The 13,888-nt window shown below is 37.7% G+C and overlaps 1 long non-coding RNA gene across 1 annotated transcript in view; it reads left to right on the top strand.

The window, feature by feature from the left end:
- The window catches only part of LOC102554507 (uncharacterized), a 158,761-nt gene extending 145,217 nt beyond the window's left edge, over positions 1-13,544 (top strand). The window contains exon 4 of the long non-coding RNA XR_015685982.1: positions 12,182-13,544. This is a non-coding gene — a long non-coding RNA (uncharacterized LOC102554507). The remainder of the gene's footprint in view (positions 1-12,181) is intronic.
- Positions 13,545-13,888: the final 344 nt, after the last annotated feature.

Genomic DNA, 13,888 nt, shown 5'->3' with positions numbered 1-13,888 from the left:
TCTCACACAGTTTATAATAGGACTACCCTTTGTCCCAGTGTATGTTCTAGCCATCTTTATTGGAAATCAGGGGATCTGAATGGGATCAGTTATTTCCAAACTCCTACAAAACAGACACATTCTATTAATATATGTCTATTTCAGTTCTAAACCATTTTAAATGCTACAAATTTAGGAAACTTTGACCAGGTAATGTGATGACTTTAGATTTGTTTTGCCCAGGATTACTTTAGCTGTTCTGTGTCATAGTTGGCTCCAGTAAATGAAAAGGTGGCATTATCTACTTCTACACACAAAAGTCATTGAAAGTTTGACCTGTCTATATCTGTATATCATTTGGTGTAGTCTGGCATTTCAACATTTGTTCCTCCACTTTGTTACTATTGAGTTTCTTTCTTTTTTTAATCTCTTCACTCTCTTTTATAGTTCAAGGGACAAAACAGTCCTTTGTTAAATCTCTTCCCAAATATTTTATTTATATCTATTAAAGAGGGACAGCTTTTGTGATTGTTTTTTAATCAAATGAGTTTTTATCCACTTATAAAAAGGCAATTGATTTTTGTATGTTGGTTCTGTACGCTGCAACATTATTGATGGCTCTGTTGCTTTTAGTAGTGTCTCTTGGCCTTTTAATGCATAAAATATGTCAACTTCAAGCAAAGACAATTGTGTTTCTTCCTCCTAATTAGGAACTCTATTATCGATTGTTTTGTTACCTTACCTACATGTTCTGCTTAGGTCTTAAGGTAAGAGGTGGCACACAATATGGAGATTTGTCTTCCTTCGTCTTGCAGGATCTTGCAGGCAAAGCTTTTCATTCATCTTGTGTAGTGTAAACTTCTCATGTGTGGCCTTTAGCATGTAGTTTTATGTAATTTGTTGAAGGCTGCTAACTTAAAAGGATGCTGAATTTATAAAAACTAGATCTATCTATTGATATGAACATACACTCTCTAGCTGTCTTTCTGTTAATAAGTTTTGAGTTCCATGGGCCATGTTAGGGGTAAATTTCAGTTGATTATTTTTGTTGTTTAGCTTTATGAGATTTTTTTGAGGAGATATGCATGTATTCTTATCAGATGGTAATCCACGATTTTCTTTTCTCTTAGTGGCCTTATCTGTGTCAGACATCAGAGTAATGCCAGCCTCATTCAATAAGTTTGGAAATGTGTCTCACATTTGTACAGAGTTGGAAGCATTTACATGGATTCTGTAAATGTTTGTTTCCCTGTGACCCTCAGGTCCTGATGTTTTCTGGGTTGAAATGCATTTTCTTACCTACTGACACTCGTTATGTGCTACCGTTCTTTTGATCTTTGTCCTTCATGATTCAATCCTGGTAGGTTTTCTTTCTAAGAATTTATCCACAGCTACCTTCCTTTTGTGAGTCATATGAGAGAAAGTGTGATATTTGACTTTCTGAATCCTGTTTCTATCATATAACATTATATCCTTCATTCATTTCTGTCTATTTGCCTAAACCATTTATACAACCATTTTTTACTCTCATGGCTGCATAAGACTCCACTGCATGTGGCTGTAAAATTTCTTCACTGACATGATCTTGCTACTTCCTGTAAGTTTCCATGATTTGTATTTCTACTTTAGTTTTTCTCAAGATACTTGATGGCTTCCTTTGGAGTTTCTTTGATTCATTCATTGATCATTGTTTTTGTGTCTATGTGTTTAAGAATTTTTGTCTGTTGTGTTCTTGAATTCATATGATTGTGTTTGAAAAAGATATTTGGTAGGATTTCAGTCTCCTTAAATTATCATCATTCTTGTGACTTAGTAGTCTATAATGGAGAATGTTCTGTATGCTTGAAATAAAAGTATATAAGTGGCATGTTTCATGTTTGTCTACATGGTTCAGATTGCTTTTCAAGTCTACTTTTCTTTAACTGATACTTTGGGTTCGACATCATGGAAGTTGAGATCACTATTATTATTGAATCACTATCCATTTCTTCTTTAAGTTCTGCTAATATATACATACATATAATACATATATATATATATATATTCTGCTATTATGTTCTGTTTATGTATTAGAATTATCAAGTCCTCTTGATGAACAAGTCCAATTCTGATTATATGATCCATATTTTAGTCTCTTTAAGTAGTTTTTGAATAGCCTATTTTACTATGATATAAATATAGTTACAGTTGCTCTCTTCTGGTTATCCTATGATAGGTATTTCTATCACATTAACTTCAGTATGCATGCACACTTAAAGTCCACTCAAGTCTTCTGTGTATAATATACAGATCAATATTTAGAAAAAGCTGTTCAGTAAAAACACTTCTGTTTGAGAATTTAACCCCTTTATATATTTATTTTGTGATCAGTGACATTTCAAAACTTCAAATGCTCACTTGCTGTTTTCTAATTTATAGTTCCTCACTGTTTTTATTCTCTGTCTTTGCAATGCAACGACTTGTTACACAGTGTGATTTGATTCTTTTCTTCTTCTATGTACTGAGTATACGTTTTCTCTTTGTGGTAATGGAGTCTTACATATAATAACATTTAGTTAAAAACAATCTATTTGAAACTGTTAACTTAGTTACCACAGCATATTTAAAACATTATACTTCATTATCCTTCCTTATAGTTTACCCTACCAATACTAAAGTTTATTTTTCAATTGTATATCATTAGCTGCTTATCATATCTACAGTTATTTTTAATATTAAGCCTTTTAAACTTTTACACTATAGCAAAGAATTGATTTTACTATGACCGTATTGCATTAGAGTATTGTGAATTTGGCAGCATTCTTACCTGTACAGTGCAAGTTCTCTTTGGCGTTCACTGTTCCTGAGCGCCCTTTTATTATAATTCAAACCCTCAACATTTCCAGTGAGGCAAGTACACTGGTGATGAGTTTCTGGCTTTGGTGTTAGGGGTGTGTGTGTGTGTGTGTGTGTGTGTGTGTGTGTTCTAAAAGACTGCTTACTGTGTAAAAGATTATTTTGTTTTTAAAAAGTTTCTCTCATACATTATACCCTGACCACAGTTTTCATTCCTCTACTCCCACACGCCCCCACCCATACATACCCATACACATGCCTCCTCTCTTCCCCAGATCCACTCTTCCATTTCTCCTCAGAAAAGAACAAACGTCACGGGAATATCAAACATGGCATAACCAAATGCAATAAGACTAGACATAAACCCTCCTATCATGGCTGGGTAAGCAACTCTAGAGAAAAAAGGAGGGTACCAAGTGTAAGTATAATAGTCTGAGATATCCTCACTCACACACTTTGAATTCCCACAAAATCACCATGCTAGCAACCACAGCATACATACAGAGAGTCTAGCACAGACCCTTCCAAGTTCCATAATTTCTGCTTCAGTCTCTGTTAGCTCCATTAGCCCTTAGTTGATTCTGTGAGGTGCATTGTCCCAGTGTCCTGGACCCCTCTGTCTTCTCCAATTCTTCCTCTCCCTCTTCTATGGGGTATGCAGAACTCCAAGGGGAGGGAAGGACCTGATGAAGATCTTCAATTTAGATTCCTTCTGCACCTATGAATAAAGGATCTTTAACTGAAAGTTTGTTATTGTTACTGCTGTTATTTATGGGGGAAGAGGTAAAAGCATAAAGGTAAGAACAATCAGCCAACTGTAAAAATGTTGGGGTCCAGAGAGATAATAAATCAGAGTAGATATAGAAGCAATGAACACTTGTTTGGATAAGAAGGCCACAGAATAAAGATCATATAGGTAACCAGTGATGGATGAGTGTTTTCTCTTTTTTTATTGAACACTCTTAATAAATCAAGATAAATCAAGTACATGATTTATGAAGTTTTATTTAGCACTCTTGACCAGATTCTAATTTTCAGTTTTATTTGGAAGTGTAGCTCTTTTAAAACTGACTACACCATAAAGAGGGGGTGGTGGTGCCATACTCTAGATTTTTGGGAAATTGCCCAGTCTTCTAGAGGATAAGATGACAGACCTGACAGGTTGCCCATCTTCTGTCTTTGAACAAATTGCACTGCATATGTAAATCAGGAACTCGGGTCCAGCTTGCAGATATTTGCATGCTCTACAGGACAGGAACAATGCTTCATACTTAGAGTTTGGAATCACAATGTTATTAAACATTATACATATGGATATACCTTTACTCTCATATGTGTCATGAGAATAATGTTAGTGAGAATAATAAACAGGTTTATAAACAGGTTTTCTTTAAATGTCATTTGATGTTAAGCACCATCATAAGGAAGTCTGCAGGATAACATGGAAGACACCATTTTTGGATGTACTCTGAGCATATAACTGAAACTGTGTTTAAATAAAATTTAACCTGTGTTCTTATTATGAAGTGGGACCAATCATTATCATCATCTATACATAGTTAAAGTACTAATCTGTCATGAAATTATAAGGGAGTTGTTTTTGTCATCATTTGGACAAGTTGATGTTGTCAATTGAGTATAAAAAGATAATTAGAAAGGAGATGAGATTACCACCACTCCTTAGAACCCATTGTGTGCCACATAGCTACCATAGATCACCATACTTAAACATCTCAACAGTGCATTGCACGGGTATTATCACACTTACATAACAGACAGGCATGCGAGGTTCAGATAACCATTAACCTTATATAAAGTTACCAAGTTTTTAAGTGTCAGACACAGGTTTGAAAACCAAGTGTTCATTAGCTATGAATATCGTGGCTGAATTCTTTCTCTCACTTGGAAATCCATCTGTTGGAGTAGCTGTGGAAGAAGATGATTTGCATCTATGATGGCTTGGCAAGTCCTCACTGCACATCTTTGCTTCTTCGAAACATTATGAAGAATCTCATAATATAGATCTGGACTTCTGTTCTCCCAACCTCTAGTCTGGGAAATAAATATACTTGGGATGCCCCAGAGATGATGCTTCTCCTAGGGAGAAGCAGATACTTACACAAACCCAAGCAAATGGAGACTGTCACCTGCACAGACAAGTCATTCCTCCAGCCAGTGTTGAATGTTGATTGCACAGCTGGCATCTGTATTGCACATTAATCAGTATCCCAACTTGGTCTGAGATACAAAGCCGCAGACAAGGAAGCAAACTGAGGCCAGCTTCTCTGCAATCCTTCCATCTGTCTATGAGAAATACATTTATAAGAGGAAAGGGTCAACAGCAGCACTCTAAGAAATGTTAGATTAAAGCCATGCATGCACTGATTTTGCGACTACGGTTTATTTTTATTTTTTTCGATTGGTGTAAATAATTCTATCATGTCTCCCTGAAAGACCTCAAATGTGCAGACTGAATAGTTTTGAAATGTTTATAGTGAAAAGTACTCAAGCTGTAAAGAGCATTTGCTTTGAACAAATTAATCCATTTTGTGGAGTTCTCATTCCATTTTTCACTACCCCCCTGCTTCTTCGTTGAACCTTCACACTGAGACAGTCTTGTCCCTTACTCCTTAGTTCCCATCCTTCAGCAGAGAGACTGCTTTGAGCTCTAAGCACCACAGGCTGCCTTCTTTCCCCCCTGGGTGCCATGCTGTCTCCTTAGGTCAGTGGTTCCTAATCATTCATAGGAACATAATGCATAGTTAATAAGGAGTTTTTGTTGTTGTTTGTTTGTTTTTTGTTTTTACAGAATCAGAAACTAATGAAGAGTCAAACATTATATATTCTTATACTTATGTGTTCATATGTGTTTCTAGCTACCTAGGAAATAGATGGTGCTATTGACACATGTATCAGGCTTCTTCAGGGAACTTGGCATGCGCTAGTGCACAGAGGTGGAAGCATCATACTTTTCCTCAGAGGATCATGGCACTAAGGTTTAGATATATTTGCTCGAGTGGCTTTGTACAACAAAACCATTTCTTCACCTTAGCTCACCCTGGTAAAATGAGAAGAGCCCCAAGAAGGTTCTGTAAGGATACTGTGGTTAGCTCATATTTTAATATTGCTGAAACAGAGATGGAGACTCATGCCTGAGAAGACATTTCCACTTCAGTACATCCCACAACATCTCTGTCAGCAACTCTGGAGACAAAAATCACTGTTTGCCAGTAGTGTACCACTGGGCAGACACATTAGACAAATTAAACAGCTATTCTGTCCAGATTTTAATTGTAGCCTACAGAGTGACTGATTTTTTAAAATACACTTCTATCACAGAGAGAGCATTTTTAAAATCAGATTTTCCAAAATAGCACCATGGTTATATGGTGCTGTTGATAGATTTAAACTAATTAAGCAAAAAAGATGTTTGGATACTTTAATAATTTGAGAGCAAATACTGAAGAAACACACAGACAGGGTTTTCTATGCAATGTGTATGTATTAATTATAGGGTTTAAATTATTGTCAAAGCTCAGGCTTTCTTTTTAGTTAATTATTTAGTTTGTTTGAGATAGAGACAGATGTAGCCACGGCTAGCCTCATACTGCTATGTGGCCAAGGAAGACCTAAACTCCTGACCTTCTTTTCTCTACAATCCAAATACTGGGATTCCACACACAGGTTGGCTTTACTGATTACAAAATGGATATAGAAGAATAAGTAAGTAGAGAATCTTGTTTGTAGATGAATTGAGATGTCAAGCACAGTAGAAACAAAATCAAAAATATTATGAGTTCCACAGCAGAAGCATACAGGGTCGAGGGGCAATGGTATTTTACTATTTTCTCTTCGTTTTTAAGATGAGTCAAAAAGATGGTCTGGAAATAATTTCAGGGATGGAGTGATGGAGGAGTGACACTGAGAATGACATTGGCAGAGTTCTTCCTCGGTTCTCTTCTATTCAGGTTCTCATGAAATTTTCAGATACATCTCATCTTTGGAACCTATAGAATTCTCCATTTCTGGTCCCTCCATATCTATTTTGATTCCTCTCCATGGTTCTCCAGGCAATTTACAAATAGGGATTCTAAAGCATACCCTATATTAGTTACCAATGTCAGGATAACCCTAGAAACACCAGTACCAGTGTCTTAGCCTGGGTTTCCATTGCTGTAAAGAGATAACATAACCAAGGTACCTCTTATAAAGGCAAATATTTAATCAGGGCTGCCTTACAGTTTTAGAGATTCAGTCCATTGTCATCATGGTGAGAAGCACGGCAGTGTCCATGGTGCTGGAAAAGACAGAGTTCTACATCTTGATCCACTGGCAGCAGCAGGAAAATCCCATCTGAACTGGGCAGAGCCTGAGCACTGGAGTCTTCACAGCTCACCTATGCAGTGATACACTTTCTTCAACAAGCCACGCTTACTCCAACAAGGCCACACCTCCTAATAGTGCTACTCTCCAGGGCGCAAGCTTATTCAAACCACCACAACCAGGAAACACAAAATACAACAAAGTTCATTTACATGGAAATCTAAGGGTATCTACACAATTGAATTTGTCTAATTAAATAAAAACAATATAGTATAAAAACATTGAAAAATAACTTTTGAGAACATCTGACTCTTGGTTGTGGCATGTGCTGGGTCATAAAATAATGATTGGTCATGAGGTAAATTAAAGGTACAACAGGCACAGGACTCAGGTGGGCAATTTTTCTGTCAGAATTGAGATGGTGGTGTAGGGAAAATATCACAACTGTAAGGGAGAGGTGATTATTCACTTTACTCCAGGAAATGCTATGTACAGGTTGGCAACTGGCTTTGAACATGTAAGACATTTGAAAATGATACAGTGCCAGGGACCTCTTCAGAAGCACTTAGGATCCACTTTGACCTTTGACCTTTCTAACTGTTTAAATCTACATGGATGGAGCTCCATTGGGGTTTCCAGATAAATTCCTTTCCATTAACTGTAACATGATACACTTTTGCCATTTGTATTAGTTTGTTAGAGTAACGCACACAAATTTGAGCACTTTACATAGAAAAATGTTTTATTCACCTCATGGTTTCAGAACTCCAAGGAGAGGCCACTGGTGCCTGCTTAGTTCCATTGAGGGAGTCTCGCTGCAGCACAGCACACATAGTGTCATGTTTTCATGGCAGCTAGTACTAATGGTGGGAACATAGGCAAGACAGAGAAATCACAGAGTAAGAGAGAAAGACCATGTAGGGTCCCAGATCACCTCTCCTAACAACTGCCCCGGCAGAAACGAATTTATCTGAGACTGGTTCTCAAGAAGGCATCAGATCTTCTGGAACTGGAGTTACAGATGTGGTAGCTGTATGTCGTGCATGTGCTGAGGACTGATCCTACGTCCTGTCGAAGAGTAGCTAGTAACCTTAACCACCCTGTCATCTCTCTAGCAACCAGATACACTATTTTAATGCACATAAACTTCCAGTTTATGTAAGATTTTCTGTCTGCATGTGATTAGGTTGCTTTGGCCACATGGCAACACTGCAGGGCTACATTGATTTTGTTGTTATTGTTTTTGTTTTCAGATACCCGATAATAGTATGTAAAGGACTTTTCAAAGAAAAATACTTTTTAAATAATCACCATTTTTCTGTTTCTATCCTGTGAGGTTTTTTTCTATTATGATTGAACGATAGTTGAAGTGCTAAAAAACATCTTTAACACAGCTTCTAGACTCTGGAATCTAGAAAACTGGATAAAAACAAACATGTTGAGTGTGGTTTCCTCCCCACCCCCGACAGAACGCTGCAACTTATCTCTTCTCCACTAGGGGGCAAAAGGCAATATGGGAACTTGAAGATAGTTCTGGCCATGAAGTAGTCTAATGGACACATGATGGCTGGGCTGCAGTGACCCCACTCTAGTTTTAAGCAACAGAGTAAGAAAGAACTGACTAGAGACAGGCATGTCTGCCAAGGCTTTTAACAGAGGTGACAGGTAGTAGTGGCTTGAGAACAAAGACAGACTCTTGGCAGGAGAAATTGGGCAGATAGAACAGACCTTGTAAAGACCCATGACGATTCTAGATTCTGAGGCAGGAGAGACAGGGAAAGCCAGATTATCCCATGAGGACGTGAGACATGGATATGACAGAGTTCTCAGCTACATGTATTACAGATTGGACACTAGGCTAAAAAACTCAGGCCTTCTTTTCTTAGCAAAGATTAATGATGACTATTTTACACTTAGAAGTAATAAAATCATGTTAATCATTTGAATCAACGAGTGTGGGAGAAATATTCACAGCGTATCTTATGAGAAGCCTTTTAGTATTGCAATAGGCACCATATGTCTAGACCCAGTACATTCATACTTAAAAAAAATGAGTGTCCTGAGTAATTTTTTTAAAATTTTCAATTGGACAAACCATGAGAACATAAATGAGTCATTATTGAGACAATGTACAGGGGTCATGGGTACATTACTTGTTCTGTAGGTATGAGGACTTGAGTTGGATCCCTGGAACCATGTGTAAAGCTGCATTGGATGCTTATGTGTATGTGTCCTCCCAGCATTGGGGATCAGAGATAGGCAGCTCGGCGAAGTTTGCTAGTCAGCCAGGCTAGCCAGATGGCAGGCTTCTGGTTCACTAAGAAACCCTGTCTCAAAAACTAAGATGGGAAAGGATTGCAGAAGACACCCAGTGCCCTAGGCCGCACAATGTGCATGCATGATCGTCATGTATATACTACATACTCGAAGATCCAAATAAATATGATGCAAAGAATGGAGGCCCCTCCAGGATTTACCACCAGGTATTACTGTTTCTTTCTTAACCATTCTGGCCTCTTTTTGAAGCAAATACAAAAGTAATGAGTCAAAGTTTCGTTATCCAATCTTTCTTCAGTAAACACTGAAAATATTACAGCACTATTTTAAAATATTTACCCTCATGTCTCATTTTATACTTCTAATAAATTTTAAATCTACAGGATTGTTCTTACCTAACATATTATAAATATGCAAGTAAATATAACAATGTGATTAATTTTAATTGCCACTTTCTCTGTCAAACAGAATTCTGAACTGAGACAATTTTTTTGGGGGGGTTACATAAAAATGTAAGGCCATTGTAATATGTGTCTGAAGTTCCAAGGTGAAAAGTGCCTAGCCCATCCTTCTTAAGGGGAGGGGTTCCCACAGTAGCTACTCGGCTAAAACCTTAAGTGCTATGGAAAATTCTAACCCAAAAATTTCTCTAAACCCTGCGTCCTTTGGAAGCCAGTCTTCTGCTGTGCCTGTCATATACATGTGTCGATGTCCTCACTGTCCTGTCAGATTAAAGGGGTTTGGGTATCAGTGACACTTGCCCGCACATTGGACCAGGAAGAGATGTATTTTCCTTCTTGTGAATCAATCCATGGCAGCTCTTTGCTCATGAAGACCTGTTTCGTGGAATGAATATTTTTATCCATGTAGAGCAGACAGCCTCAGTCTAATGTCTGATCCAAAGTGTATGTGCAATAGATTATAGCTATTATTATAATCACTTGTTTAGAAATCACAGAATCAGGGCTAAAAGGAACTTAAGTGCTTATCTGATTTGGGAATTAGAAAACAAACAAAGCTAAGGTCTAGACGGAAAGCATTTGCTCAAGGTCACAGACGTAATCCACTACAGGCCTAGGGCTATGACCAAAATCATTTAGATTCGGGTCTGGCATCCTTTCTGCTATTACACACCAGCGCTATCACTGCAAGATATATTGTGAGTGGTTTTACAGCAGATGTGTGGCAGTTCTGACTAACATAAGAGTCTGTAGTTGAAACTCAAGCAGTTTGGATGCACACAGGGGAATGGGCAGAATAAACAGGGCCTCGCTGCAGGCTCAGGCCCAGATTGAAGAGTCAAACTCATTTATCATGTGTTCTGCTCCCCCTCACCTTTGTATTCTAACAGGGGATTTACAGATCTTCCTTTCACGCAAGAGACTGGCTTCTTTGAAAGACAGGTAGTAGGGGACACAAGCTCTGGACTGCAGAGTGACAGCAGCTGCCAAAGCCCCATCCCTGCCGTGGGTACCCCTTCATCTCCAGGCTGACAGGAAGCTGCCAGCGTCATCTCATCTGTCAGTGTCTTCACTCCTCAGGAATGAGCAAACAGTCTGAATCCTGATCTAAGAGGAGGGGAAACCACATACAGACATTGAAAGCCCTGCATGGGCAGGGGCCATCTGTGACCAGGGATTCATGTTTATTACGTTCAATGGCTGTGAATAAGAGCCTGTTGGGTCCTGTTCTGGAGAGGAGGAATACATCAGGACCTAGCTACAGCAGTAGCTCTTTCAACATAGGAACAACAATTATAAGGACAATCATTTAAATAGATGGTTGTCTTCCCAGTGCCTTGCGACTTTCTACTTTATGTTTTTGTTGAATTAGAATAGCGAATTATATAATTTCTAGTCTCTTTCATCCTATACATTGTGATGCTGAGCTAAACTTTTGAATGTTTAACTGCCACTATATATCTATTTTATTTTTCTGTGATTCTTTTCTAGTGCATAATAGCTAGTGTTCCCATTCATACAGGCAGAGCCATTAGTAAAATACCTTAAGAAAATACTTTATACACTCAGGTCAACTACCATAACAGTTTACAAAAACTATTTAGGCTCCTGGTACACTAAATTTAGCTATATCTAAGGATCAAGAAATAAGAAAAATAGGAACAGTGATATATAAGTAAGCACACACATGAATGTTTGTTATGCTAGTATTTATTATCCCAAATTTGCTTGATTTTAGTGAACTATTTTTATACCCTTGCCTTGTGAGGGAACTATAGAATTTTTCCTTCTACATATTCATAGTTTGGGTTAAAAGAAATTTTGGGTTGTGGAGAAAGAGAATTGGAAAACTTCCCCTAAGATATTACCTTTAGGAAAATAAATTTTTCTGGAAATAGATGAAATATTCATGACGAAACTAAGACCTCTTTAATCATAGACAAGTAAATCTGCTGTGAATGTGACGCAACGTGACACGATGCTTAAGGCTACAGATATCCACGGGGGAGGACATTAGGCATATTCTAATGTTTTTTCCTTCCTGCTGTTGTTTCTGGTTCTCTGGAGCACTAAAATAAAGGTGCAGTTTGCTGGCATGTCACAATACATATAATACGCACACATATACACACAACTTAGATGAAGTCACAGGCTTGGGACGGAGCGTACTTCCCACAAGAGCCATAGACTTACCTAAAAGAAATGATGTTGTCAAGCATGGAAATCTTCCTCTGGAGTGGTTAAAGGGGTATTAAAAACTCCCCAAACAATAAAAGCTACTGATGACGACCTTGGTTGCTTTCCAGAACTCGAAGGTTAGACTCCATTGCTGAAGAAGCCTCACACTTCGGGCACAGGTCTTGGAGGAATCAAGGGAGAACTGACTTGTGTCTCAGCAAAACAATGTACCTGAAACTCTCACTGCAAACCCTGACCAATGGCGAGGCAAATACTGAGTGGAGAAGTATTTGTACACTACTATATATTTATAAAAAGCGTGTGTTTAGAGACACTGTGAAGAACTAAACCTGACCCTAGACTCTCCAATCCCCAGACTCTATTAAATACAAACTATTATGAAAATTTGAAGACTGGTTCAAATCCAAGGTAACCATGGTAACGTCAAACCTCAATCCCAGAGAAAACCCTAGTATATGAGTACAAAACTCTACAATAAGTTCTTGCAAAAGAAAGAAATGGATATCAAATGGGAAGAATAAACACAATTTATATCATTTCATACTACCTTATGTAAAATGAATGTGCTTTAACAAAAATGATAAATGATTCAAAATCATACTCTGGGTATATATATTTTTAAAAGTCAACATAACTAAATTTAGATACGATGATGCTCATTGGAATGCTGTCACAAGAAATTTACAACAGCCATGATTATTGTTCTGGCTATGAGAGGACATGAGAATTATTCAGAAGACCAAGCTGGGAGGCCTTGGAAAAGGAAGAATAGCAAATAACATGGATGAATGATGAGGCTAATAGTCTCTTGACCTACCTGGTATGCAACATCTCCATGTTCAATGAAGCGTTCCCACCCTCCCTGAGAAAATCTACTCTCTCAAGAGAATGAATGAACACATTGGGAATGATTGTTTTAAGCCTGCTGTATTAAGTCTAATCCAGCTTTGCAGAATGATGCAGATTTCACTTAGTCATGATTCAAACATGCTAAGTGTTCTAAGAAAATAGGCAGGAACCATGGAGTATAAGAAAGCAAATGGCCTCTCCCTTCTCCAGAAGTTATCGAAGAGAACAGAACATTGGAAATGGAGGTAATCAAAGTGTAATGCATGAAAATGTTCAGAGTTAATGAACATTAATATATGGATGGATTCACATGGTGACTAGATTATTGGGAAGAGTTTGAAATGTAGAAAGTGGGGCCCAGTGAGAGCGAGACAGCTGCTATGCACTTGCTTTGGAAGGGTTCAACTTGTCTCAGTACCGTCATGATTTTCTCTGATGGCCTGCCTTACCCAAAGCTCATGATAGAGGAATCCGCTAACCACAGTCTGAAAGTTCAGAAGCCATAAGCCAAAATAAACCCATCTTCCTTTTCAGTTGTCCTCTGTATTTTGTGTCACGTTGACAAAATTCTAGTGGTATGCTACATAAAGCAATACTGGCAATAAAGTGCTAGTTATTCATTGTGTGTGTGAAATTTAAGTATGTAGAGAATAAAAGCACAAAGGATGAACAACTAAGAATATCCTCCTAGGGTCTTCATACTATCTTGTAATATAAAGTATTTTCTTTGAACAGTCATATAATATATGATAATATAAATAAGAATGAGCAAATAAGTTATTAAGAATAAAGCTATTTGTTATAGAAGATTGTCCCTAACAGATGTAGAAGAAATAAAGAAAACAGAAAATCACTATTAGACCACAATAATAGTAATTGTTTGCTGAATTTGTATGCTTATAGATTCTCAAATTAGCAGGCAACCTTTTGAGAAGAGGCAGAATATCTGGATACCCTCAATGTAG

The sequence above is a fragment of the Rattus norvegicus genome, chromosome 4 (assembly GCF_021556685.1).
Source record: "Rattus norvegicus strain SHRSP/BbbUtx chromosome 4, alternate assembly SHRSP_T2T, whole genome shotgun sequence".
Taxonomy (NCBI): Eukaryota; Metazoa; Chordata; class Mammalia; order Rodentia; family Muridae; genus Rattus; species Rattus norvegicus.
The sequence above is the reverse complement of the archived record's forward strand: the minus strand, read 5'-3'. Positions and strand labels throughout refer to the sequence as shown.